Here is a 27,891-nt window from a genome sequence, read left to right on the forward strand (position 1 = left end):
CTAACTGCGGCCCACTTTGTTTCCAGCCGGCCCCCGCTGCTGGGGACAAATCTTTCATTCATGAACAGGGGCTTGTTAGGCCAACTCCGGACTCTACAGCCACTTAATTAAATTGTGGAAAGTTGCTTGGTCCCGGTGGGAAATTTGCACACAAAGACCCGGGGTCCTCGCTCCCTCCAACCGGGAGCGCCGCCACAAAACCCGGCCCGGCCTCCCCCCGGGCCCGCGCCCCTGCCCCGCCGCTGCCGGCGCCCCCTCCACCGCCGCCGCGGCAGCGAAAGCGGCGCCCCCTCATTAGAGGGCGTTTGTTAGGGAATGTTTTCCCAGCGATTCACTGACGGGCCTTTCATTCCTCCCTCCGCAATCAAGGGCGGCAAGTGCAGCCTGAGAGCCCTCCACCGCCTGATTGCTGAAAGAATTTCCAAAAGGAAAGAGTGTAAACAGGTACATTGAAAAAGCCTCTTTTCAACAATTATGTAAACATTCCAAACACTATTTGAAAACTTTCACAGTGGAACTGTCAAGTCGGAGCATTCTTGTTTAATTGCACGGGCACAATGGTGGCTCTGGGGCTACCCCAGCTTCCCCCAGACCCTGCAGAGCTTAGCGGGACGTAGGGGGCTTGAAGATAAAGAAGTCACAGGGAGACAAGTGCGCTTCACTCTCCGGCCCATGGCATCTTCCCTGTGTGTTCTTGCTCCCTTGGCCTCCAGAAGAACACCCTGGAAACAGGGAGGCGCCTTCCTTCTCTTGGCTGGATTTCTCCAGGACCTGGGCCCCTGGTCTGCACAGAGGGTCGGTTGATAATCAGGATGCAACTAGATGGAAACTTCTGTGTCATGTAAGGGTTTCTCCAAAGCACCAAATGACCATTCTGAGATACCAGGCAAAATTGTTGGCAACGTTTTCCCTCCCGGTTAGAATGTTACTCACTGGCCTCTCCGGCCTCTCCTTTTCTGACTCTAGTTTGCTACTGGCCAAAAGTTTCCTCCTTTTCTATGCAGCTCGGAGTCTCCTGATTCACTAACTTAACTACCAATGACCCTGATTACTTTACTAGGAGTTGGAAGAGTTTAGGCCATACATGCAAACCGCTTAATCTCGTATTTCATGGAGACACCGAGGTCTCAGTTCACTTTTATACATATTTTTCTCAGAATCTGTTTAGCCAGTCTCCAGTCATTTGGGGTCTGGTCAGCCTGTAACCACCAAGGCTTGCAGGTTGTATCTGAATAGGAACCGTGGTTGCGACAAGTGGGATGTGATTTGTTTCCATTTTTGTTTTTTAAAAACTCTCTTAAAAGCTGGGGAGGGGGCAGTCTAAATATTCAACAGGAAGGGATTGGCATATCAACACAATGAAGTCTTACAAATGTGTAATATGAAGGCCATGTAAAGATATGGAAAATATTTATAAAACAACGTAAAAAAGGAAGCCACAAAATCATATTTGCACTGTACTGGCAAATGCAAGAAAACATGTCTGTATGTGGCAAAGGACTAGAAAGGACATGCCAGAATGAAAACACGTGTTCTGGGGAATGGAAGTACCAGCACGTTTTACTTCCCAAGCATATATCTTTAATGTTGTCACATTGTTTTGTCAAGGCAAGGTCTGGGAATGCTGGAAAGCACCCGTGTACATACAGGGTTGCACATAAAAGGCCACCCCAGTAGCCCGCAGGGAGAAATACACACCAGCCCACAGCACTCTGCATCCCTACCAAGGATGTAGATCAGAGCTTCCAGGTAAATTCCTCAGGTCTAAAGAGGAGCTAAGGCTTGCTTGCTTGCTGAGTCCCCAGGAGGCAGACACAGAATCAAAACTACAAGATAAATCAGATATATGTTTTGTAGAAATGGTTATGCTCAACAGGGTTACTGGCAGAGCAGGGGCCAGAGAGAAAATAACTTATCTCCATCCCAGGGGGTCTGCTGAACACAGCAGAGGCTCAAAGAGTGAATGTGTCTATTTCCTAGGCTTATTCCATTTGACTAAAGTCAGCACTTATTATGCATCTACTCTGTGCCAGAGTCTGTTCTACATGCTGGCCCTGTGAAGCCATAGAGTAATTTCAATCCCAAAAAGTTAATTCATAATGAAGTGTAGAACCAACATCTTTAAAAATGTGTGTGAGTTAACTGAATTTTTACAAGGGTGCCAAGACAACTCAATGGGGGAAAGAATAGACTTTTTAACAAATGACACTGGGATAACTGGATAGCCATATAGAAAGGAATGCTTTGGACCCCTACCTCACACCATATACAAAATTGCCTCGAAATGGATCAAAGGCATAAATGTAAGAGCTAAAACTACAAAACTCTAAGAAGAAAACAGACACAAACCTTTATGACCTTAGAGTAGGCAATGGTTTATTAGATAAGACACCACAAAGCATAAACAACAAAAGAAAAAATAGGTAAATTAGACTTGATCAAAATTTGAAATTTTGTACTTCAAAGGACACTATCAAGAAAGTAAAAAGACAACTCATGGAATAGGCAAAACTATTTGCAAATCATACATCTGATAAGATTATTCAGGATATATAAAGAACTCTTACAATGCAACAATAAAAGACAAATAACCCAATTAAATAATGAGCAAATAATCTGAATAGGTATTTATTCAATGGAGATAACAAATTAAACAAATGCACAATAATCAAGTAAAGGGATGCTCAACATAATTAGTTATTAAAGAAAGGCAACTAAAAACCACAGTGAGATACTACTTCACACCCACCAGTATAGCTATAATCAAAAAGATAGACAATGAGAAATGTTGGTGAGGATATGGAGAAACTGGAACTCTCATTGCTGATGGAGATGTAAAATGATATAGCCATTATGGAAAACAGTTCAACAGTTTCTCAAAAAGTTAAACACACAGTTAGCCTATGACCTGGCAATTGCAACCAAGATAATTGAAAACATATGTCCACACAAAAACTTGTACATAAATGTTCACAGTGGCATTATTCATAATAGCCAAGAATTATAAACAACCTAAATGTTCATCAACTAATCAACTGACAAACAAATTGTGTCATGTCTATACAATGGAACATTATTCAGCCATTAAAAGGAGTGAAGTACTGATTCATGCTGTAAGCAGGACACACAAAAAAAGCCACACATTGTAGCATTTTATTTCTATGAAATATCCAGAATGCAAATCCATACAGACAAAGTAGATTAGTGGTTGCCAGGGGCTGAGGAGAAGTGGAAAAGGAAAGTGACTACAAAAGGGTACAGGGTTCCTTTTGTGAGTGGGAAGAATACTCTGAAATTAGATAGTAGTGATGGTTGTACAACCCTGTGACTACACCTAAAACCACTCAATTGTACATTTCAAAAGGTACATTAGTCTGTTTTTACACTGCTGATAAGGACATACCTGAGACTGGGAAATTGACAAAAGAAAGAGGTTTAACTGACTTACAGTTTCACGTGGCTGAGGAGGGCTCACAATCAGAAAGTAAGGAGGAGCAAGTTACATCTTACACAGATGGCAGCAGGCAAAGAGAGAGCTTGTGCAGATAAACTCCCATTTCTAAAACCATCAGATCTCATGAGACTCATTCACTATCATGAAGACAGCATGGGAAAGACCTGCCCCCAAGATTCAGTGATTCATTCATCTCCCACCAGGTCCCTCCCACAACATGTGGGAGTTATGGGAGCTACAAGATGAGATTTGGATACGGACACAGAGCCAAACCATATCAAAAAGATACATTTTATGGTATGGGATATACCTCAGTTTTGTTTTGAACAGTCTGCAAACTATAAAGCACCACCCACAACAAAATTTCTGTAGCAGAGCAAGGGGTATTACACGAAGTCCAGAATGCTCATCTGCCTAATTAATTCCCAAGACCCTTCTCAGTCTTCATGGCAGTAGGTCACCAGGATAAGCTGGCCATGGTGGGTGGTCTGTGCCAGGCCTCAGGAGCCTAACTGGGGCTTCTGTGTGCCCCTGGTCCTCCAGAAGGAACTGGGGCACATGTATTCTGGATCTGCTGAGCCCTACTAGGACGGCAGAATGAAGACATTACAAATAATCCTGCCTGGAAAAGCCCACACAGACTGGAAGGCTGAAGACATGGAGTCCAAAGCAGAGGGCTTGGGCTAGAATTCCAGGAACAGAGACTCAGCAAGTGATCCTGAGCAGACACCACCCCTCCTTTAGTTCCCCTAATTTCTTTCATCAGGTTAGGCCAGATTGTGTCGTGAGACTTTTTTTTTTTTTTTTTTTTTTTTTGAAACAGAGCCTTGCTCTGTTACCCAGGCTGGAGTGCAGTGGCACAATCTCGGCTCACTGCAACCTCTGCCTCCTGGATTCAAGCAATTCTCAGTGCCTCAGCCTCTCGCGTAACTGGGATTACAGGCACCCGCCCCCACATCTGGCTGATTTCTGTATTTTCAATAGAGACGGGGTTTCACCATATTGCCCGGCTGGTCTTGAAGCCTGACCTCAAGTGATTCACCTGCCTCAGCCTCCCAAAGTGCTGGGATTACAGGCGTGAGCCACTGTGCCTGGCCTGTGCCTTGAGGTTCTAATGAGAGGCTCTTCCTCTCATTCTGTGGCTCTGCAATAGCAACCAAAGCGGGTAGGGTCCCTAGACTCCAAGCACAGCCCTGCTAGAGGAGAGGCCCTTTGCTTCCCTGGGACAGGCCTGCTGCAGTGACTGGTTTGGGGCCCCAGGAGCTGCCCTGGTTTCAGACTGCTTCCAGGCTGTGGGTCCACCCACACCCTACTGGCTTCCCGAGCCATATCCCTGGATTCTACCTCAGGTTTTGAACCTGGTTCTCTACATGAGCCTGATTTTGAACCTCTGGTTCTCTGTATGAACTGCTTACTGTGGCTGCAACCAGAATCCAGCCTACACTTCAGATCACCGCAGAAGTCCCATCTGTTTTTGGCCATAGTCTTCCGAACTCTGGCCTAGCCTGACCAGAGTGGCTGGTACTTAGTGCTCAGAAGGAGCCTGGGCTCCAGCTCATCCGTACATGAAGGTAACCTGAGCTAGCGTCTATGTCAACTGACCTCAGGCTATGTCTCTGACCTCCTTCCCGGTATTCCCACCTTCCTTCATCCCACTCTGACCACACTGACCTCCTTGTGTGTTCTTGAATAGGTCAAGCGGGTCCCATTTCAGGGCTGGAACAGTTCCCTCTCTAGTCCCATGGCTGGCTTCCTCACTTCATTCAGTTCTCTGCTCACATATAACCTTCTTGCAGTAGTTGTCTCTGACCACCCTTATAAAATAGCGCCCCTGTCACATTCTGTCCCTGTATCCTGCTTTACTTTTCCTTCTTTACGTGCTTTTGGTCTGTAACCCTCCCAGAACGGAAGCTCCGTAAGGACTGGACTTTGTTTTGTCCACTGCTGTATCCTGAGCACCTAAGAGTGCCTGGCACCTAGCTGACACTGGATACATATCTGCTAATAAATGAATGAATGATTGAGTAAATGAACGAACAAATGAATATTTTGTCCCACTGGAAGCTAACAACTAACAGTGAGAATAGCATATTATGGCCTTTCTCTGACTCTGAGAAATTGAAAGCACAAGAACAATAAATGACTTTTCTGTTTGCAAAGAGTTGGGGTGAAAAAAGAACTTGGAGAGGGTGGGCCTTGGTGCCCACTCCATGACTGGAAAGCCATCCTTTCTACTCTATGTGAAATACCCTGTTTGGAGACATCCTGTATGAGTTACAGAAGAACAGCAGAGCCCATGAAGCCAGCCCAGGGCTGGAGCAGGAGCAGGATCTAAAGAGCTAACAGAGCTTCTACAGGGAGGAGCTCAGAAGTGTCTCAGCACCTGCTGTGCAAACGGCCCAGGGTATGCCTTCCATCAAGCAAGCCCTCAGAGAGAGACTGCTATGAATACACCTGGGACCATGCTCTACCTTGCTGGTCCTTGAGCAGGTCAAAGAGTCTTTGGAAATTCCAGAGCATGAATCCAGAACGCCTATGTCCTAGGTCTAGCCCCCACCACCCCTCACACTTAGGACAAAAGGACAAGGATGTCTGTGCTGACTACCTTAGAAAGGGAACTAAAACACCTATGTAACGTGTTTCAAACAATAGGTCACATGGATGGGCCCCTGCCTTCATTTGGAGAGGTGAGGTGGGGCTGTGGAAACGTCACTGGGTTCGGAGATTTTTGTTGAAGTTCTGGTTCTCATCATTTACAAGCTCTGTGAGGGACAAGCCTCCTAACTCTTCTGAACCTTTATTTTCTCAACCATTATATTCTCAACTAATAAACTTCACCTCACAGGGATGCTGTGAGGATTTCAGGAACTGAAATTTCATAGTCAGCTGAAGGTCAATGTGATCTGTTGGAGTGTGATATGTTTTGTGCACCTGACAAGCTTAGGAATTCACATGAATAATAAGAGAAGAAGGAAACTAACCAATCAAAACTGAGAACACTCTCTGTGCCTCAATTTTCTCATCTGCGAAGTGGGAGTAATAGAGCCTATCACACAGGATAGTTGTAAAATGCAATATATATAAAGTGCATTCTATATATATATATATATAGTGCATGGTAAGCTCTTAGTAGAGGTTAACTATTACTGTTGTTGCTATTATTAGGACTGTCATGTACCAGCATTCTATTCTATAAATAATAAAATATCAACAATGAGATATTGACATGTGAGTCTCTGCTCGGGCAATGTCGATTATCCATTCCCCATTTACTCTCCATCCCAGGGGGCCTGTCAGGAAGGAATGACTAATTCGACATTTTAGCTCCTTCCCTGAACATCTCAACCAAAAACTGGTTTCGGTTTCTATATGTAAAAAGCATTTAAGGACTAAAACATTATATTGCCTTTCCACGACAAGAAAAATTTGCTGATTTACATCTCTGTGTGAATCAGTAAGGAAATAGGAAGCCGTGAAATAACTCGTTTAATAAAAGTTAACTGCTCATGAGGTGTCCAGCCTAGTAATGCCAATAATCTTTGGAGGAAAGGACAAATGCCTGCACCCACAGGTTGCTTTTAACTATAGAAGAAGGACAGATGCATTCTCTGTGCATCAGAAGACAAAGCTAGGGTCAGGCCTGCAGATTAAAAAAAAAAAAAAAAAAAAAAGCAGATTGCCGTTCAATATTAAAAAGTACTTTCTACCAAAATAGCTGCCTGGAAATGTAATGGCCTGACTCAGGAGGCAGGGTGTTCCCTGTCACTGGATGTGATGAAGTGGAGACTTGTGCTGCGGAGGAGATGAATACATTGGATAAAGGTCTGAGTTACATTACTTTTAAGGTTCCTTCCAATCCTAAGATTCTGTGGCTCTCTACATACATAAATTACCTACATAGGAGAGAAGAAAGCCACCCTGGTCCGAATCTCAGACCATGTTTATATGCACAGAAAACTAAAGGTGTTCATGGTTACTTTTGCCTACTTCCATTGCACCAGCCAAAGGAATATAAGGACCTCTTTCCTTCCCCTTCCAATTGAGGGATCAGAGCTTTGTCTCTCCCCCACAGGAGGCCCTCTGTCACCACACCCTCCCTGCAGGTGAGGAATACTTAGAAGGTCATGGTTCTGCTGCTCAGCCCAGCCCAGCTGGGTACCACTTCATTCATTCCACAAATGCTTCTTGAGCATCTATTTTTGTTTTTGTTTTTGGTTGCCATTGTTGTTGTTTTTCCAGATACTATGCTGGGTGCTGGGGATACTGAGTCAAATAAGATATGATCCCTGCCCTCAGAAAACCTATAGAATGATGGGACATCCATGAAAGTCAATTGGATGTCATAGTACAGTGTAATTGAGGCAGATAAAAGGTGCTCTGAGGAGGGATATCTAACCTGGACTGGAAAGGCTTCCTGGATGAGGTGACTCAGGCTGAATTTCAGAGGTACCATAAGAGTTAGCTAGAGTGCTGTCCAGTAGAATCTTCTGTAGTGATGGCAATGTTCTATGATCTACTTATACAGTACCTACTAGCCAGGTGAGGTAACTGAGCACTTGAAATGTGGCTCATGCAACTGGGGAACTGAACTGTTCATTTTATTAAAGTTAAAATGTGTCTATATTGGCCAGAATAGATAGGCAAAGGCTGAGCGAAGGCTGTTACAGATAAAGGACAGAGAATGGAAGTGTGCAAGGGCACAGCACCTGGAAGGCATGAGGAGGCAGCCAGTGAGGGGCCAGAGGAAGGGGCCTGTGGGCCTGTGGTGGGGGATGGGATAGAGACTGGTCAGCAGCCAGCTCCTGAAAGTCCCGGTGTGTGAAGCTAAAGACTTTGAACTTCCCATTTATCCTGAAGTTCTTATTTTTTTTTCTTTAGTGATGGGGTCTTGCTCTGTCATCCAGGCTGGAGTATAGTGGTGCAATCACAGCTCACTGCAGCCTCAAACTCCTGGGCTCATGAAACCTGCCTGCCTCAGCCTCCCAAAGTGCTGGGATTATAGGTGTGAGCCACCAAGCCTGGCCCTAAGGTTTTAAGTAGAGAATTATAAAGTTACATTTGTGTTTTAGAAATATCACCGCAACAACAGTGTGGAGAATGGGATTGTGGGAGAGGCCATGGGCCAGGGGAACAGCTTGAGGAGGCTGCTGAGAGCCGGAGCTGCTGAATGGCTGACAACAGCGCTAAGCAGGGGCAGTGGGAAAGAAAAGGATGAGGGCCCCACTCTGATCTGACTCAGGACTTCTATTGCTGATCAGACCTACTGATGGGGGGAGGACACAGCTGGGATGAGACCCCACCCAGGTTCCTGGCCTAGAGGGCAGGTGGATGCCATGGCATGGAGCTCCCAGGGAGGGGGATTGTGGGCAGAATCACTAAGGGCATGTGTATTGAGTCATCAGAAGAGAGCACAGAATGGAGCCCTGGAGAAGGGAGACATTTAAAAGGTGGACCAAGAAAACAAGTCCACGAAGGATACAGGAAAAAAAAAAAATCAGAGAGGCAAAAAGAAATCCAGAAGATGAGTGTCACAGAGACAGGGTAGAGAGAGTTTCTAGGGAGGAGTAGTCAAGAGTGTCAAATGCCACATGAGTAGTAAAAGGGTGACAGTGAACTTAGCAATTATGAAGGGAGGGTGGGGTGGGAGCAAATTTAGTGGAGCACTGGGGGTCTTAACACGGATCTGGATTTGACAAATGAGACCTGTTTCTTCCTGAGATCATCTGTTCCCTGGAGACACAGGGCCCAGTGGCTTTGAAACATTTTTGAGTCACAAGTGCCTTTGACAATCTAATGAAAGCTATGTCTCCTGTCTCCAGGAAACTTCCCCCACAAATAAAATGTTGTGTTTCATTTCAAGGACCCCCTAAAGCTTATCCACGAACCCCCTGGTTTTAAAAAAGTCAAAATTACTTAGTTCCTATTTGCTGAGTTCTGGCTGCAGAGGTCTGAATTCTAACCAAATCATCTGCTTCCTGGGAATCTAAACCGAGACAGAAATCTTCAATTCCTCCATCTCCTGGGGCCCTCTAGCCTCAGCTCCAGCCTGGTTCATTCACATTTCCAGGCTTATTGTCCTGCTTCCTGTCAATCAACTCTAAATCATTACACAAATTAACATCTCTAAAGCCCACCTCAGCAGCCTCTGCCTGGAGATGTGTAACTAGTGTTTCCCAGGGTCCTCAGCCTGGGGTACAAAGGGGTCACTACAGCAGTTATAGAACTGGGAGAACCGCCTGTCACCCCTGCACAATGCCAGTGGGTGGAGCAGAGCTTTCCTCTGACATCTGAGGGCTTGTAGCCCAGGACCACGTGTCACTCTCCCTTCCCACCAAACATTTTGGTTCACAGACCTCTTTTGGCCCTCTCTTCTAGTTTTCGAAAATACCTAGGTATAAATGAATTCGCTGAAGTTTCAAAGCTTGTTCCCAGTTTAGGGGATACCCCCAGAAGAAAGGTAAAATCAATGTGCTTTTTCAGAAGAAAAGAGGGAGAATGGTTGGAGATACAGAAAGAAGGGAGGCAGACAGGCAGGCAAGAGGAAGGAAGGAAAGAAGAAAGGAAGGAAGGAAGGAAGGAAGGAAGGGAGGGAGGGAGGGAGGAAGGAAGGAGGGGTCATCTTGTTGCTAAATCTTGGATCTTAAATCAACCTTAATTGTAAAACCTTTACAGAGTAAAGTTGCCAAAATCCCACTCACAATTCTGCTATTACCACAACTAATGATAATAATAACAGCCACAACCTCACATGTTACTGTTCTGTTTTTTTTTTAATAAAAAAATATATACAGTTAAGGTGTACAAGGAGATGTTTGATATACATACACATAGTGGAATGATTACTGCAGTCAAGCAAATTAACATATCCATCTCCTCACATAGCTAGGGGTGTGTGCATGCACACACACACGTGTGTGTGGTGACAGCACCTGAAATCTACTCTCAGCGAATTTCTAGTATCCAGCACAGTATTATTAAGTACAGTCATCATGCTGTGCATTAGCTCTCTAGACATTCGTCCTACATAACTACAACTTTGCACCCTTTGACCAGTCTCTCCCCATTTCCCCACCTCCCTGCCCCTGGTAATCATGGTTCTCCTGCCTCCTGGACAGAGGAGAGTCCCCTAGCAGAACTAAAGTGAATGGCAATTCTAGCAAGCTTACACTTGGCTACTTTTCCTGAAAGCTTGGGAAAGCCAGCAAACTCCCCCATAAATCCACCCTAAACAAATTCACACATGAATTCCAGAATGCTATCTGTTACAACTTACAGTTGCGTCAATACAGGATGGAGCTCCCCAGACGGTGCTGGCTGTTGAGTGCTGCAGCGAGTGCGATATTGGCCCTTTAGATTTCACAGACACCCTCTCCAAGTACAAACACACACTCACACACACACAGACACATGCGCGCCTACTCCATCACGGGCTGTGTGGTGTGTGCAGTCAGCAGCCGTGTGGAGAATGTGAAATCACACCTCGCTCTCCTTCCGAGGCAGTGAGATCTTTATTGGTTTGGGAACTGCAACAGTTTGCGTGCTGAGAGGGTGCAGGAGGTTTCCAAGCACCCCATGTGGAGTTTGGTGCTCTGGCACCGTTCACATGGTTCCCATTTTGCCAGATCCTTTCTAGAGGCTTCTTCCGCACAGCCTGGGGAAGGCCCTCAACAGAACATAATGTAAATCTGTGGCTCTTGTTAGTGTTCTTAAAGATAATACATAGGTTCGTTCAACATTTGACAGTTCACACAGATTATTTCTATTTCTTACCCTGTTTGCTACTCAAGAGGCACTAGGAGGGATCCCACACAGGAATTATTGACCCTGGTTTGTAGGGGAGGAAAGTGAAGTGCAGAGAAGTCAAATAACTTGCTCAAGGTCAAGTGCAAAGAAGTCAAATGACTTGCCCAAGGTATTAAGTGGCAAAGCTGAAACCCAAATCCCGGCTTCGAGATCAGGGGCCTTTCCCCTGACTCGCCCTTATCATAATCATAATCTTAAGTTATCTTTACATTTATTGGTAACTTTACAGCACAAAAAGTCACCTACAGAATTCCATATGGTGTTTCATTCTGCTCCTTGAATTAACACTAAGACTATGTAACATTTTCTATTTATTGCACACAGATCTTTATTGTCCTCTCAAGCCTAAGAATTAGGGAACTGTTAGCTGGAAATGAATTTGTGTTTTATGGCAACACTGATTGATAAAATACTGTTGGAGAGCAAGTGATGATGTCATCACGTGGCCTCAGGTTTCAGCTTCACTATTCTATTCGCATGACCTTGAGCAATTCTCTTCATATAAACAAGGGAAAAGTTACAGTCAGTGGGCTCCAGAGACATGATCTTAGGTTAGAATTCCAGCTCCGTCACTTACTAGCTGTGCCACCTTGGAGAAGATCCCCAACCACTCCTAGCCTCTGTTTTCTCATTTGCGGAAGGGGGATAATAGTAGTACTCTGTCATGGGGGGTGTGTATTAGTCTGCCAGGGTTGCTGTAACAAATACCATAACCTGGGCAACTTGAACAACAGGAATTGTCTCATAGTTCTGGAGGCTGGAAGACTAAGATCAAGGTGTCAGCAGGGTTGGTTCCTTCCAGGGACCTTCTCCTTGGCTTGCAGATGACCATGTTCTCACCAGGTCCTCGTGGAGGCTTTCCAATGCATGCACATCCTCGGTGCCTGTGTGTGTGCAAATTTCCTCTTATAAACACCGGTTGGATTGGATTAGGACCCACCCTAAAGGCCTCATCTTAACTCAGTTACCTCCTTAAGGGCTCCCATCTCCAAATACAGCCACATTCTGGGGTGCTGGGGGTTAGGGCTTCAACATATGAGTTTCCAGGGGCAGAGGAACATAATTTTGTCCATAGTAGACTATGATAATTAAATGAAATATTTTGTTTAAGTCACATAGCACAGTGCTCCAGAGCCATCAGCTGCTATGACCTGTGATGCTCATCGGTGTAATGGAGAAAATAATACCTCTCCCATGGGATTGTTATGACAATCGATGCCAACGTGCTTCATAACCTACACATCACCTTAACAGGATGAATACTAGGTGCTGGGGTGGGGGTGGTGAACTGAACTGGTCACTTGATCTGGGAATTACCAGGCTATTCCATGGGTGGCTTCAAGGGTATTCTTGCTGGGTCGCAGCTGCTCCCCAAGTCCCAGGTGAAGAGAGTTTGGGGCCAGGGTAAAGGCTCTCTTGGTTCTGGGTGAAGTGGCATGGACAGCGGGTTAAGACTGGTTCAGATGGAAGGAAACACAATGATGCTCTCCGTGCAGGGATCCTGAACTCAGGTGGAAGCACCCCAGACAGGAACCTGAATGTCTTCAGTTAGTTACCAGCCGGAAGCTGGTTATTCTAGAATAAAGCCCCAGGGTGCTCAGAAAGGACATCATCGCCCCCTTGGGACTAGAGGATTATTAGGTTAAACTACATGAACTTGCCAATATTTCCACAACTAGCAATTTCATGTGATTTAATTGAATATTAAGCTCCACTTCGTGAATTCATGCATCTGTGCCATTTTATTCTTTGACTGATCCCCATGATTCAATGATTCACTGGTTCAATCTTTCATTCCGCAAACATTTACTGTCGTCTGATACATGGGCTGTTGTGCTTTGAGTTAAGGAGCAAAGCCGCCCCTCTTCTTCCTGCTTAAGTTCCGGAGGCTTTGAAAGAGACGTGAAGTCAGGCAGATGGAAGCGGAAATGCTGGCTTTGTTACCAATAAGATTGGCTCTGGAGAGCATGCGCAGACAATGGGCTTCTTGATGTTGACCACCAGGATTGGGCAGACCACCAGGATTGGGCAGACCCCCACCCAGCCACAAGGGGCTCTAGAAAGCTGCCGCCCCCGCCTTCACTGCCAGGGCCACCCAGGCACAGGTTCTCTGCTGAGACAGCTTCCAAAAAGAAGGGGGAGGAGTTTAAGCTACAAACCTGCTTTCTCTCCTAAATTGGGGTGCGGGGGGAGGGGCGGAAAGGGAGATCAGAGTGACTAGAGGCCAATTCAGGGCAAGAGTGCCCCTTGCCACCCTACCACTTGGAAACTAAACCAGAGAGAAAGAAGTTTCCCCACAAACAGTAATGGCAGCCGCCACCCCACCCCTCCCCGCACCAGATCCCACTTACTGAAAGCGGGTGTGTGCACGGGAGACTTTATGAAAGGTTTTGGGGTAATGGAAATAGATTTACATTCCGGCAAAGCTAACACATTATAATTAGTTACTAGAAATCATTTTCTTAATAGGCTGGTGTGTAGCTCTGTTGTTCCTCGCTCCTTTCTCCCCCTTCCTCTGTATCTCCGTCTCTTCTCTCTTCTTTACCTCTTAAGGGCATCCTCACTCCCCATTTTACTATATAGAACACTCTGATTCTCTTCAAACTTACCCCTCAGTTTCAGTTGAGATATTTCTTTGTGTATTTCTTCTCCCTCCAGAGCACATATCTCTTTCTGTTATATAGAAGAAGCTACTTTAAGAGTACATAAATAATTCTTTAAATCCTCAAAACCCCAAACTTACTTATGATCTTATTATCCCATCCTTTCTGCCACAAAATAAAAACCTAAAGAATAAATCTCAGTTATGCTAATATTTGACAGACGTGGAATCTCCCCAAAAATGTCTTTTTCAAAATACAATTATTCTACATACTAACCCAGTGAAGCTTAGTGTTCAAAAACACAGCACTAACAATCTCTGCTCTCCAAAATTAATGTTAATAAATTAAGCTTTGCAATATATAAATTAGTTCCAACCTGAGTCACTAATTTTCATTTTCCCTCTTCCACTCAAATTAAGAAAAAGTGAGAGAGAATTAAGAAATTAAAGAGAAATATCCAATACCTCTTTCTCCGGAAAGAATGAGTTCCTTTCTAGTAATCAGCTTTTAGGAATTACAGCTCCTTTCTCAGTGATTAATCATATACCTGACAAATCTAAGGAGAAATGTAAACTTGAGGAAAACTATATTTTGATACCAGTCTAAAGGGATATTTCAAACATGGGATCAATAACACATTTCTGCTAGATGACCATCTTTAATACTATCAGGACAATCAAATGTGAAACTGGGAGGTATTTTAGAAACCATCAGTTGCGCCCTCCTTGTTAAGCACTAGTTCAAATGGTTTTATGCAGGGAGTCCGAGTAGAGCAGGAACTAGAACCCAGGTCTCAGCTCCCAGCACTGTGTCTTCCCTTCTCATGCCTGCTGTCAGGTTCTACTTTAAAAGTCACAAAAACATCAGAGCAGAAACTGGGGTTTTCATCTTCCTTATGACAGATAATAATGAAATTCTACCCAGTAAAACAAAAGGACAGTTAGGAAACAAAGTATTTGGAACAGATGAATTTGGAATCTTGATGCTATTCCTCCCACCTATCCTATCCAAGAAGCCACTAACTTTCCTCGCTAGAGTTCTCCCCAACATAGCCATCACCACCCTTCTGATGAACAGAGCGCCTCTGGACTGAGGGCCTCCTGCCTCCTATTAGTGCATCCTTCCAGCCGGCCCACCAGGCCACCTTGCTCAATGCATGACCCGATGTGCATCTGCTCTAGGGGAGCATGGTTTACACTTCTCTAGTGAAAGGTTCACACTTGCTTAAAAAAGAGAAGGAACCCCACCCTCACTTTCGGCACTCTTGGCTAAGACAGGGGCTATTTCTGACCTTTGCACCAGAGATAATATGCTTACTTAACTCCTTACTGAAACATAAGAATGGGAATAAAAAGCATGATAGGACATGCATGACCCAAACTTCTTTAGTTGTCTTAATTGATGTCCAATTCTAATGCCCTTAAAATCAACTTTAACTCATTCTATGAGCTCATTCATGTATTTGCAGTCAGAAGTATAACATGTATGGAGTGGAAATGAAACCCAATGACCACATTATGCTAATAGCCTAAGTTATCCGAATGCCATTAGATGCATTCCATTCAACTAAGGAATCAGGGTCAGATGTTGTATTTTCTTTTCATGTTAGAGGGGGGAAATAAAAGCAGCGTAAGGAAGGGTATTTTTCCAAGGCAACCCCCACAGAGCAGGAGCAGAAAAGTTCATGTGGGAACCCCAGAGTTCTGGTCCCAATCCAGTCTTCTTGAGCAAAGAGAATTGTCATTCCTACTGAGGGTCCCCAGACATTGGCTCTGCTGTTATCATGGCTAGGTAACGAGGGGCAAGGGGATGAAGGAGGATGTCACAGACAGTTGTCAAAGGCATAGGGAGTTATGCTTTGGGAGCAAACACCTTGTGATATGGTTTGGCTCTGTGTCCCCATGCAAATCTCATGTTGGATTGTAATCCCAATACTGGAAGAGGGAACTAGTGGGAGGTGACTGGATCATGGGCGTGGATTTCCCCCTTGCTGTTCTCGTGATAGTGAGTGAATTCTCACAAGATCTGGTTGTTTGAAAGTGTGCAGCACTTCCCCCTTGCTCTCTTTCTTCCTCCTGCTGCCACCATGTAAGACGAGTTTGCTTTCCCTTTGCTTTCCATAGTAAGTTTCCTGAGGCCTCCCCAGCCATGCTTCCTGTACAGCCTGTGGAACTGTGAGTCAATTAACTTAAACCTATTTTCTTTCTAAATTACCCAGTCTCAGGTAGTTCTCTTTTTTTTTTTTTTTGGAAACAGAGTCTAGTTCTGTTGACCAGGCTGGAGTTCAGTGGCGTAATCTAGGTTGACTGCAATGTCCGCCTTCCAGGGTCAAGCGATTCTCCTGCCTCAGCTTCCCAAGTAGATGGGATTATAGGCATTTGCCACCACACCTGGCTAATTTTTTTGTATTTTTAGTAGAGATGGGGTTTCACCATGTTGGCTAGGCTGATTTTGAACTCCTGACCTCAAGTGATCCACCCACCTCAGCTTCCCAAAGCGCTGGGATTACAGGCATGAGCCACCATGCCCAACCACTATGTAGTTTTGTTTTGTTTTGTTTTGTTTTTTGAGATGGAGTTTCGCTTTTGTTGCCCAGGCTGGAGTGCAATGGCACGACCTCAGCTCACCGCAACCAATGCCTCCCAGGTTCAAACGATTCTCCTGCCTCAGCCTCCCTAGTAGCTGGGATTACAGGCACGTGCATCACACCCGGCTAGTTTTGTATTTTTAGTAGAGATGGGGTTTCTCCATGTTGGTCAGGCTGGTCTCCAACTCCCAACCTCAGGTGATTCGCCCACCTTGGCCTCCCAAAGTGCTGGGATTACAGGCGTGAGCCACCACGCCTGGCCTTTCGTAGTTCTTTATAGCCATGAGAAAACAGACTAATACACCTTGACTTCGCTGAGGCATAAACTTAACGGTAGGAAACCATTAGTTTAGTGACAAAGCTTTGTTCAGTTGACTTTGTCTCTTAATTATCTGCATGCAAATGCATTTGTCAAGTTTCCTGAGGTGGGATTGATAACAATAAACCTGCATTTCTGCACAATATTTTAATTCTGGAGGTAGAAGCAGCACGATACACAAGGAAGGAACTATAGGCGGCCCTGTGCTCATCCTGGCTGCTGCTCGTTGGGTATGGATTTCGACTCCACATCTATGCAGAGCCTGGAGGCTCACTCAGCCACATTGAGCTACCGGGCTGTACCAGGGCTCTGGGGCCCCAAGGTTCCATAGGCTAAGGCAGGGTTCCTGGAATGTCTTGGCCTAAATGCTCCACATCTTGGGAAGACACCCTTCATCATCATCTCCGAAAAGCAGAGTCAGTCTGATTTCCGCTCCCCTCCACAGGTGTGCCACACCCCCAAGCATGGGTGTAATCATGGGGTTTCTGCCTCCAAGCCACTTCCTGGCATACTTAGCAAGACACCAAAAATCCCTGGTCCTTGAGCCCCCATCTTTTCCCCCAAGTATGAGATGGCCCCAGCTCCTTCAGCAGCCACAAGGATTTTCTATCCATGTCACTCAGGCTGCCTTTCTTGTAGGAGATTTTCCAGGGCAAGATCCACCTATGCGCAGAGACAGGCCCGTGCTTCTGGGCTTGGATGAGCTAACCTCTACATAAACTCAGCTCCTTTCAGAACTCCCTAAGACATCTTCGATCCTTTCATTCTGTCAGGGAATTTAAAAGATGTTCTTCAAGAGACTGGGCTACATAATATTTCAGGGCCTCCACTACAAACTGGGGCTCTTTGGGGCTCACCTGCAAACTGTACTCTAGTAGTCTGCTCGGATATTCCAGAGTTTCCTGGTTGAATATACAGGATATTGCGATCCTTATTACAGGGAGCCAAGGACAGAACCTTAAGGAATACCAGCATTTAAAGGCTAGGCTAGGGCAAGGAATCCACACAGGAGACTGGGAAGAAACACCAGACGGAACACATTGTTTGTCTGTTCACATCTGCCCCTCCACACCAGGGGGAGAGACCACCTCCCTAGGCGGACCAGGAAATTGACTAGCAAATTGTTACAGCAATGGCCTTCAACTTGTTAAGTCTTCTCTGTATTCACACCCTTGGTTAGTTCCCTGCCACACTGACTTGAGGCTTGTCCATATGACTTGCTTTGGCCAAAGTTACAGTAAAGGAAAGATGTCCTGGCTAGCCTGCTGGATCATGAGAGGCACATGGTTCATTTTCCCCAACTGACAGTCAGTTGATCCCCTGAGATGTATGAACAAAGCCATTCTCGATCATCTAGACAACCTACCTTACCTGACTGCAGCTGCAGGAGTAAGCTCAGCCTAACAACTCAGACCAGAAGAACCACACTGAGAAACTTGCTTTGCATTGATAGATAATAACTCATATACTGACCAGGTAAAATGCAGATTAGGAAATCCTGAGTGTGATAGTTAATTTTATATGTCAACTTGACTAGGCCATGGGGTGCCCAGACATTTGGTCAAATATTATTCTGGATATGTGTGTGTGAGGGTGTTTCTGGAAGAGAGGAACATTTGAATTGGAGACTGAGTTAACCAGATTGCACCCCCTAATATGAGTGGGCCTCATCCTATCCGTTGAAGGCCTGAATAGAACAAAAAGGCCAAGTAAGAGGGAACTTCTCCCTGACTCCCTGAGTGGAGCATTGGTCTTCTTCTTCCCCTCAGGCTGGAACTTACCATTGGCTCTCCTGGTCCTCAGGCTTTCGGCGTCAGATTGGAACTACACCATCAGCTTTCCAGGGTCCCCAGCTTGCCAACTGCAGACCTCAGGATCAGCCTCATAATTGCATAAGCCAATTCCTTATCCAAATATTAGTGTATATATATATAATTTCTTACAATTAATTTAAGTAAACTTCACAAGTATAATACTTCTGTCTTCTGTTGGTTTTGTTTTTGTGGAGAACCCTGATGAATACACAAAGTTTCCTGATAATTGGCATTCTCTCCTCAGGGGCTGGTCCTCTGGTTTTCTGTAGCATGCCTAGCTCTTCCCCTCCCCCGAGACGGCTGAGACAGTCCACAGGTGGGACTTGAGCCTTCCAGACTCCTTTGTCCTAATTGCAATCAGCAGTGACTTCTCACTCACTGGTACCACCCATTAGCCCCTCTGCTGCTTCTCCTCTGCTGTGGGAGCATAGCTGTCACTCTGGCAACACAGTCCCTGGGCTGCAGAGGGAAGAAGGCCCAAAGGAGGAAGGCTGGCTTTTATTTCTGCTGCATAGGACCATTCTTTTCCCTCTTCCCTCCCTCCCCTCGCCCCCAGAACTGAATCCAAAATAAATGAACAGACTCCCCGATTCCTGAGCTTTAATGGAACTAATGAGCTGATCACAGAGTCCCAATGCTGTGACTGCTTCCATTCTGGCTAGCGTTAGATTGCATTACTATTTTCATTTGTTTTCATTATTATTAGCTTTTAGCAATGAAATGGAGTTAAAATTATTACGGTTTGTAACATGCTTTTTGTACTAATAATTCAAGTACTTTTGAGTAGGAGCTGAGAGCATTAATTTGTCAATCACTCCTGCTTTGTATCTAGTCCTACTTTAAATAGACTAAACAAAAGAAATGAACACTATATATTTCCCCAAGGGATAGAACTTGTAAACATTCAGATATGTTAGGCTTTCATGAAATTATAAACCATAATTCCAAGGTATATTGCACAAATAATAGGGTATTTCAAAATCAGTGCAGCTGACACACAAAAGCTTCAACTCTGGTTCAGATAATAACATGGGGCAGCCATCTGTGCTCAGAGTTTACTTGCCTAGTCAGGAGCCAAGGTGAAGGTGAATAAATGCAAACATTTTTGGAGGTTGAGCAGAAGGTCCTCAAGAAGCTCTGAGTCAGAGGCCTATGTGTGCATTAAAGAAAACGAGAGCCTTTCCAGCTTCCAATCCCAGTCATTTGGAGGCAGCATTACAAAAACAACAATAAAATGAGGATAGCCTGAACTATCACTAAGAAATGCCACATTAATTCTGCCAGGAATGTTTACAACAAAGAGAAAAGGAAGAAAGATCCAGAGCTAGAAATAAATGCGATGTTGTAACTGCATATAAATGCGGTACAACCTCTTCATTAAACATGATGAAAAAGACCAGCTTATGTCAGTGGAATGTCTAGATTACAGGATGCTTTTTCAATAAAGAAATGCCATCTTATTGCCTTAAAATACGTATAGTACTCAGTCAGATTAGGACAATATTAGTCCTCAAGGACATACTTTTAATGAATGACTAGAACTGATTTGTCATTATCAAATCAGTTGTCTCGGGTAACACGGTCTTCGGGTAGTCCTGTTAACAGTTAAAAAAAAAACAGTTAACAGTCCTAGTTAACAGGACTACCTAGCTAACAGTCCTAGTTAACAGTTAACAAGGTTAAGCATGAGCTCTCTCTCTCTCTGTCTCTCTCTGTGCAAATCTTGTGTGTATATTTGTTTCTCAAACCTTTTTTCCCCCTAAAGCAAAAAATCTATAACTCAGTTCCATTGTTGATGGCTATGGGTCCTGGATTGGAAACGCCCTCACAGAATAGGGGCCTTGAGTGGGCCTGCTCTGGTCTCGGTGTTGTTTGGGAAGAAATACAACACATGGGGAACAGCGGAAAAGTCCATTTCTGCAGGTTTGACTCCTACTTCTCACTGTTCTTACCCCCATTTTTTCATCCCACCTTGAGAAAATCCATAATGTTAAACTTGGCCCCTAAAATTAAACGCCTCCAAGAAAACACAGGACTCGGTATGTTACTGGGTTTCACTCCCACTGCTTAAGACTGTGATTTTGATAGTCTCATCTTTCTGACTAGGATATATTTTGTCATTAGTAAGAGGCTGCACTGCACCTGTTCACTAAAGGAGGGAGGTTTTTCAAGTTTGGATTTTCCCTGGCAAAAGAGACCTTGGAAATTGACCAATTGGCTAATCCCATTGATCTCTGCGTCCCCTCCACATGCCCTGCCCCCCACCCTCCACCTCTCAGGCTGCTCAAAAAATAGCTTTTGACTGTGGCCTTTAACAATATGATAATTTATTTAAAACAGATACAGTCCTGAAAGTGACCCACTTAAAATTATTAAAGAGATACTGTGTTTATTTTTGCTGTCCATAAAACAGAAAATGGTTTATGAATATGCAAACCGATCTGATGTAATTAGCATGATTGGCTCCTACTGCACTCCGTTTTATGTGGTTAGAAGAGTAGATGCAGAAACTAATGAGGTCATGTTAATGTGCCTGTGAAGAGAGCTTCAGCTGTCAGAACAACGAAGGCGAATGTCTGGGAGAATCTTTTCTTTTCCACAAAATCACTGAAAGTGGGCACGAATAGGGTGAGATCCCGCCTGTGTGCTGGGGAGCCACCAGGTCCGGGAGCCACTTTGCCTCCTGCATGCAAGGAGTTGAGATGAGAAATAAAAATCTATGTCCACTCGAAGCAATGATTAATGTGGTATTTAATTATCTAGAAAGTCTTCAACAAGTGCTAATAACTGAAACTCCTCGGGCAGTCAGCACATGCCACACAGTCCCATTAGACATGCTAACACCCTATCCCCTGGCCCTCCTTAATTAAAATAAGAGGCAAAAATGTTAATTGTGCACCGACCACCTCTGGGGATTAATCTGCCCTGATCATAGCACCCGAGGAAGCAGGTTGCTCACTGGAGCATGGACACTGACACACCAGGCTCCTCCTCTCTGAGCGCCGCCACCTACCTGGTAAATGCAGGCCCCTGCCCCTGCGAGGGGAAGGGAAGAGGAAGGGAAGCAGGCCGCGAGTGGGCAGGGGTGCTTTTTGATCTGAACGCCAGAAGGCATGTCTCAGAAATCTTCTTAGATATTGAACAGGACACACAGCCCGCCACTGAGCTTTTCCTCTTACATCTCTCCTAAAGCATAAACATATGAACTTGAAAACCTTATTTTCAATTTCTGCCAGTTCCTCTATGGTTCTAAAAATATACTTCTCTTCTTTGTACCCCCTCCCTCCAACACACACACACATACACACACACACACACACACACATTTTGCAACAGAAACAAAGAACGTCTTGAGAGCTCAAATGTTAAAAGGGAGGAGACCAGTCGAAAGTGAAAAATGAGGCTTTGGTGCTAATCAAAGACTCAGCTGAGTTCAATGTAAAGAGACCTCACGGGAAAGACATTGAATTTGCTCGTTCTAAAGACACTTAAACTAAAAGAAAAGGAAATGGTGTTCTTCAGCCTGCACCTGGTAGCAACCTTGACTCTTGCCTTTGGAGAAACAGCTGGTCCATTTCTGATGGTCTCTGCAGTTACAGAATCTCAAAGAGGAATATTTATTGTGTGGCTACTACATGCCTGGCACTTTCCTGGGTTCTGCAAAGTAGGAATTTTTATCCCCATTATACAGAGGTGGAAACTGAGGCTTGGAGAGGATAAATAACTTGTCCATAACCAAACAGCTAGTAAATGGCAAAGGCAGGCTCTGAATCCAGGTCTGTCTTACTTAAAGGTTCATGTTCTTTCATTATATTATCTTAGGATGAAGGGCAAAAGGAGAGACATGGGTGTGGGTCCCACCCTGTGATGTCTTAAGTTTGGCTTGTTTAAGGAAAAGAACAACATTTGCCAAAAATATTTTTACAACTTTGAAAATGGGCAGGAACCCCACAGTGGAAAATGACAGCATATCTTGCCCTAGAAACCTCAAGGAAAGGAATTGACAGGAAGCATGGAAGCAGGGTCTTTTTCACCTTGGCCTCCCAACACCCACAACCCTGTACCCGGCATCCTGGCCACATGAAACTTACCTGCCACTTCCCAAGCACGTCACAATTGTGCATGTCTCCAGTCCTTTGCCCACGCTGTGTCCTCTGCCTGGATCTCCTCTCTTTGCTTACTCTACTTCACTTCCCCTCATGAAAATCTGCCTCTCCTTCAAGGCAGTACCTGGATTTTCCTTCTTCTACAGGATGACATTCCTACAGATCAAGCACATTGAACCTACCTCTGTGTTATATCATTACCACACTAGATTATAGCTGCTTGTTCATATGTCTGCCTTTTTGGCTGGACTGGGTGTTCTTTGAGCTAAGGGAGCTGAATGTGTATCCAGAACCCTTAGCCAGTGCCAGATACCTCAAAGATGTTCCATAAATGTTTGTTGAATGCATCAGTGAATGAATAAAGGAATAAGTAAATTTTTAAGAAGTGTATGGCCCTTTTCTTAAGGATTTCCACTACTTTGGAGAACATACTTAGATCATTTCTTTCTTTGCTCACAGGGAGCCACGTCCATAGGCAGGGTGCAGTTACCATGCCTAACAGCAGAGGCATGACTGCACAGATATCAGAAGGTCCCATCCTAATCTGAAATCTCCATCCAGTTTCTCAATTTCATCCTGATTTCATGGCACCATATACCTCTCTGTCATAAATCTTTATCACTGTTGTAATTTTACATCTAGTTAGGTGATTCTTTGATTAATAGCAAGAAGCGACCTCCTTCTCTGGGCTCTGGGCTCCATGAGGGCAGGTTTTGTTGGTCTTATCCTACCTTTAATCACTGCTGTGTATCCCACACCCAGCCCAGTGCCTGGCACGGAGTAGGTGCTCCATAAGTATCTGCTGAATGAATGAATGTGGGGTAAAGTGGTTTGACCTTAGCCAAGGCACTTCTTCTGAGCCTTTTTCTTTCCATCTCTGCTATCAGGGTTTCCTTCCATCTGCTATTCTGTGATGTTGGGAGAGCTCCTCACTTCCTGGAAGTGAAAGCTTTTAGTCTCTAGAAGGCCCAGGTAAAAATTCAAACCTATTACCCAAGCAAGAGTATACTAAAACAAGAGCAAACGATGGCATACAAACTGGCCAGCCACCAGGAAGCAAGGCCTTGACAATAAGCAAGGAGATATGTGTGGTTGTGGTGAGTCAGGGAGGGGCCCAGCTAGAGGCACCAGGCCCTGGCATGGCTGTCAGGGCCCAGAACCCCCGGGGCACAGTACCATGGCTCAACAGGGAGAGAAGAGGAAGGGAAAAGCAAGGAGCATGGTATCACTTCCTAGGGCTGCCATAACAAAGTACCACAAACTAGAGGGCTTAAAGCAACAGAAAGTTATTACCTCACAGTTCTGGAGACCAGAAGTCTGACATCAAGGCATTAGAAGGACCATGCTCCTTACCAAGCCTTTAGAGGAGGGTCCCTCCTTGCCACTTCCAGCTTCTCGTAGCTCCAGTCATTCTTTGGTTTGTGGCAGCATCACCTGAACCTCTTCCTCCATCTTCCCATGGCCAACTTCCCTTTGTATCTTCATAATATCCCCCTTCTGTGATCCATGTCTCCTCTTACGAGGACACCAGTTCATATGGGATTAGGGCCCACCCTCCTCCAATTTGACTTCATCTTAACAGGATTACATCTGCAAGGACCTTTTTTGCCAAATAAGGTCACATTCACAGGTACCAGGGGTTGGGATTTAAACGTATCTTTTGGGAGAACATAATTCAACCCATATCAGGGGTCAAAAGCAGACTCTAGGTCAGCAAACTTTTGGCCACTGCTATGTGCCAGGCCTTGTGCAGGTCTAGATGAAGAAAAAAAAAATGAATCAGATATAAACAATAATACAAAGTACACAAAGGAGACATCACATCCTCAAAAGGGCATTTGATGCTGTGAGCATTGAATGAGAAGAAGGCAAGATAATGTTCAGTCATGGAAAAAATTCAAAGAGATGGTTGGGCTTCAGATACTTGTTGAAAAATAGATCAGAGTTCAACAGACAAATATGGGGACAGCAAAAGGTGGTCCAGGAAAGGGAAGAGCATAAGCAGGTCATGCAGCACAGAACTGATGCTCTACCCTCTGATGGTGTACGGTTTTTAAGCAGAGAATCATAAAGTGATTCGATTTTGGTTTTCACAAAAACCCCAGCCAGCTCAGTAGGACATCAGAGGCCCTGACTGATCCAGTCCCTATCTAGTTATTGGTCCAGAGTGAAGTTTGTTCTGTGTGTGGTCTTAGAGGTGCCAGACATGCCGGGTCAGTACTCACTGGGTATGTGCTTGCCTGCTGCCTAAAATCCTCCTTCCCTCCCTTGTCAGGCAAAACCCTACTTGACTCTTACAGGTCAACTCTGATGTCACCAGCTTGGTTTGTTGTGACTTGCAAAGCAGTGTCAGCTCACCTTTGCTACAGACTAAAGACACCATCTTGTCATTATCTGGCACAATCTACTTCCCCTACTAGATCAGGGGTGTCTAGGGCTCAGGTGCTGGGTCTAATTAATTCCTATGCCACTGGTAAGCAACACAACCCCTGACATGCAGCTGATGTTCAGTAAACGTCACTGACCACAGTACTAAGAAAGGACTGGAGGAGATGAAACTGGACACAGGAAGGTCCATTTAGGTGACATCTACAATAGTACTTGCAAGAGATAATAAGGCTCCTAGTACTGCATAAGGCAGAGACAAGGGGATGAAGAAGAAAGCCAGATTCCCCAGAAGCCTAGAAAGACACACTTTATAATTCTGCCCACTACACTCTGGACATCCCTTCCTCCCCCTCCCGCTCCACCCATGTGCACACTGGTGGACATCCCTTTCTAAAGCCTCAAGGACCTGGCATGACCCGGAGCTTGTCTGCCCTAATTCTGGGCAGGAAGCAAAAGTGCTGCAACCCTTAGCCTGAGGCTCAGTCTGGGAAGTGTTGGGGGTTTGGCCAGCCCTCTACAAGGCCCCAGGGTAGCTCTCTACTGCTAGCCCTAGGCGTCCCTTAAAGTCATTTCTTAGAGCCCAAGAAGAGCCCTGCTATGGCCCTTTGGTGGGATAAGAGCGACCCCCAGTGCCCAGGAACTTGCCCAGGCAAGCTCTTCACCTACAGGTTCTGTTTAAAGGGGCAGTTCGAACCTGTGCTCAAGACCCTTGATAATTAGCCCTGTGTAGACCGGGAAAAGCCCAGTGAGTTCCTGGAAAGCAAGCCTTTCTCCATTCAATGGGACAGAGGCTGAACCAGAATCATGTAGGAGCTGGTGCCTTCTGCCTCCTCCCTTGTAGGCTGGTGCAGCCATGTGCCACCTGTGGTGAATGAGAGCCTCCCACTAAGTACCACTGTTTTACCTTCCAAATAAGTGAGGCAGCCCCACTGCATGCAGGATGTGATGGACTTGGGCATAGAAGGCCAGCTTTGCAGAGGCTGCTGTTGGAAGTCATGTAGTCACAATTCTTACAGAACTCCAGGGAGTAGCCTACAACAACCTGACCAGCCAGGAGTAAGGGGCAGCCCATGCTCCTTCTTCCTTCCCTCTGACTCTTCCATCCCCTCCAGTGCTGGCCAGGGCTATTGCAGCTACCCAAAGGAAACAGGAAGGAGGAAGGAGGTGGTTATTGGGTGTCTCATCATTTCAATCTGCATTCACTCTGTAGGAACACAGCCACTCCTCCCACTGGAAGACCCTAATTAGGGAAGACAGACAAAATCAAATCGTTAGCCCTATAACTTTATTGTACATTCTCTCTCCCCCACCTCTTCTCTCTCTGTCCCTCTCTCTTTCCTTTCCTAGTTTCCTTCCTTCCCTGGACTCACTCATCCTCATATTCTGTTGCCATTAGCTTTAGCCGTGGACTCCCTTTTTGCCTATTTGCAAAAACATTTTGGTATCTATTGATTGAAGGCAGGATTTTAGATACAAAGCGAAAAAGCTGTGATGAGCCTTCCCATTCTGACAATGCGATCAAGTTCTGAGTGTTGTAGAGTGAGAGAGGAAAGACAATTAGAAAACAATGCAAAGGATAGAGGGAGCATGCTCTGGTGTCACTGGCAAATCCTCAAAAGTCAAACGGGAGGCTCCTTTGTGCTGCACAGATGTGGATACAAAACCATCCATGGACACAAGACAGATCCCTTCAGCACACATTAGCTGAGCAATTACTATGTGTGGGTTACCTTCACGCCTGCACACCTTCCAGTTTATAAAGCACCCTCATGTCTCTTATTTCTTCTGGTTCTCACACCTACCTATGAGGCACATGTGATCATCCTAACCTCTCTCATGAAGAGACTGGAGCCCAGAGAGGCCATGGGGAGTAGGAGGAGCCAGAGGAGAATCCAGATATGATTCCTGATCCAGGGTCTTTCCCCTGCACCAGCCACAGAGCATTGCTCTTGAAGTCACCAAATAAAATAGCCCTCAAAGCAGCACATCTAACCAGGCTCTGCAATCCTGAACAAGTCACCTCTTTTCAAGATGACCAGAAAGAATCTAGAGGAGGGTGACAATGACTTTGTGTTGAGGAAAGGAAGAGCAGGGACAGATTGAAATGACCTCTACTCAGCAAGGTGAGAAAGTTTAGAAGTGGCAGGCTCCAAACCCACAGTCACTTTGGGGGCTTCCGTATTCAGCTCATCTTAGGTACTCAAGTTAGGGGTTTCCTTTGACATTTGGAGAAGTTCATTTAGAAACAACATAGAATTTGTTACCTTGTGCAGTGTTAGACTTTTGCAATTCATTTCTCTAAGTGGTCATGCTAAAAATATAGTCACAAAGAAGAAAGGAACTGAAGACATCAAATAATACCATCTCCTTCAATGCTAAAATGTTTCCAAATGATTTAGATGATGTTGTGGGTAGTAACTTACAAAATGATCTAGAATCTTCTGAGAACATCCTTAACCTTTGAGGTTGACAACAGGTCAGATAGTTATGCCATTTAATATAACATTCCTCAATGTCCTAATCAATGATAAATTCTGAGCCTAATGATCCAGGAAGGCATCTCTGACATTCTCAACTTACTCATTTCACAGATATTTTATTGAACACCTATTATATACAGGCCTTGGGCTGGCTGCTAGGGATACAATGGTGAACTAAGCAGACACAGTTCCTGCCCTCAACCTGCAGCAGGGTGGGAGACAGAGACACCATAATTATAATACGAATGGATAAGCTTTGCCAAGGGAAAATAAAGAAATGCTACGAGAGCCCCAAGAGGGGCACCCAACTAAGCTCAGATAGTCCAGAAAAGTTTCT

This window comes from Papio anubis, chromosome 1 (assembly GCF_008728515.1).
Source record: "Papio anubis isolate 15944 chromosome 1, Panubis1.0, whole genome shotgun sequence".
NCBI classification, from domain to species: domain Eukaryota; kingdom Metazoa; phylum Chordata; class Mammalia; order Primates; family Cercopithecidae; genus Papio; species Papio anubis.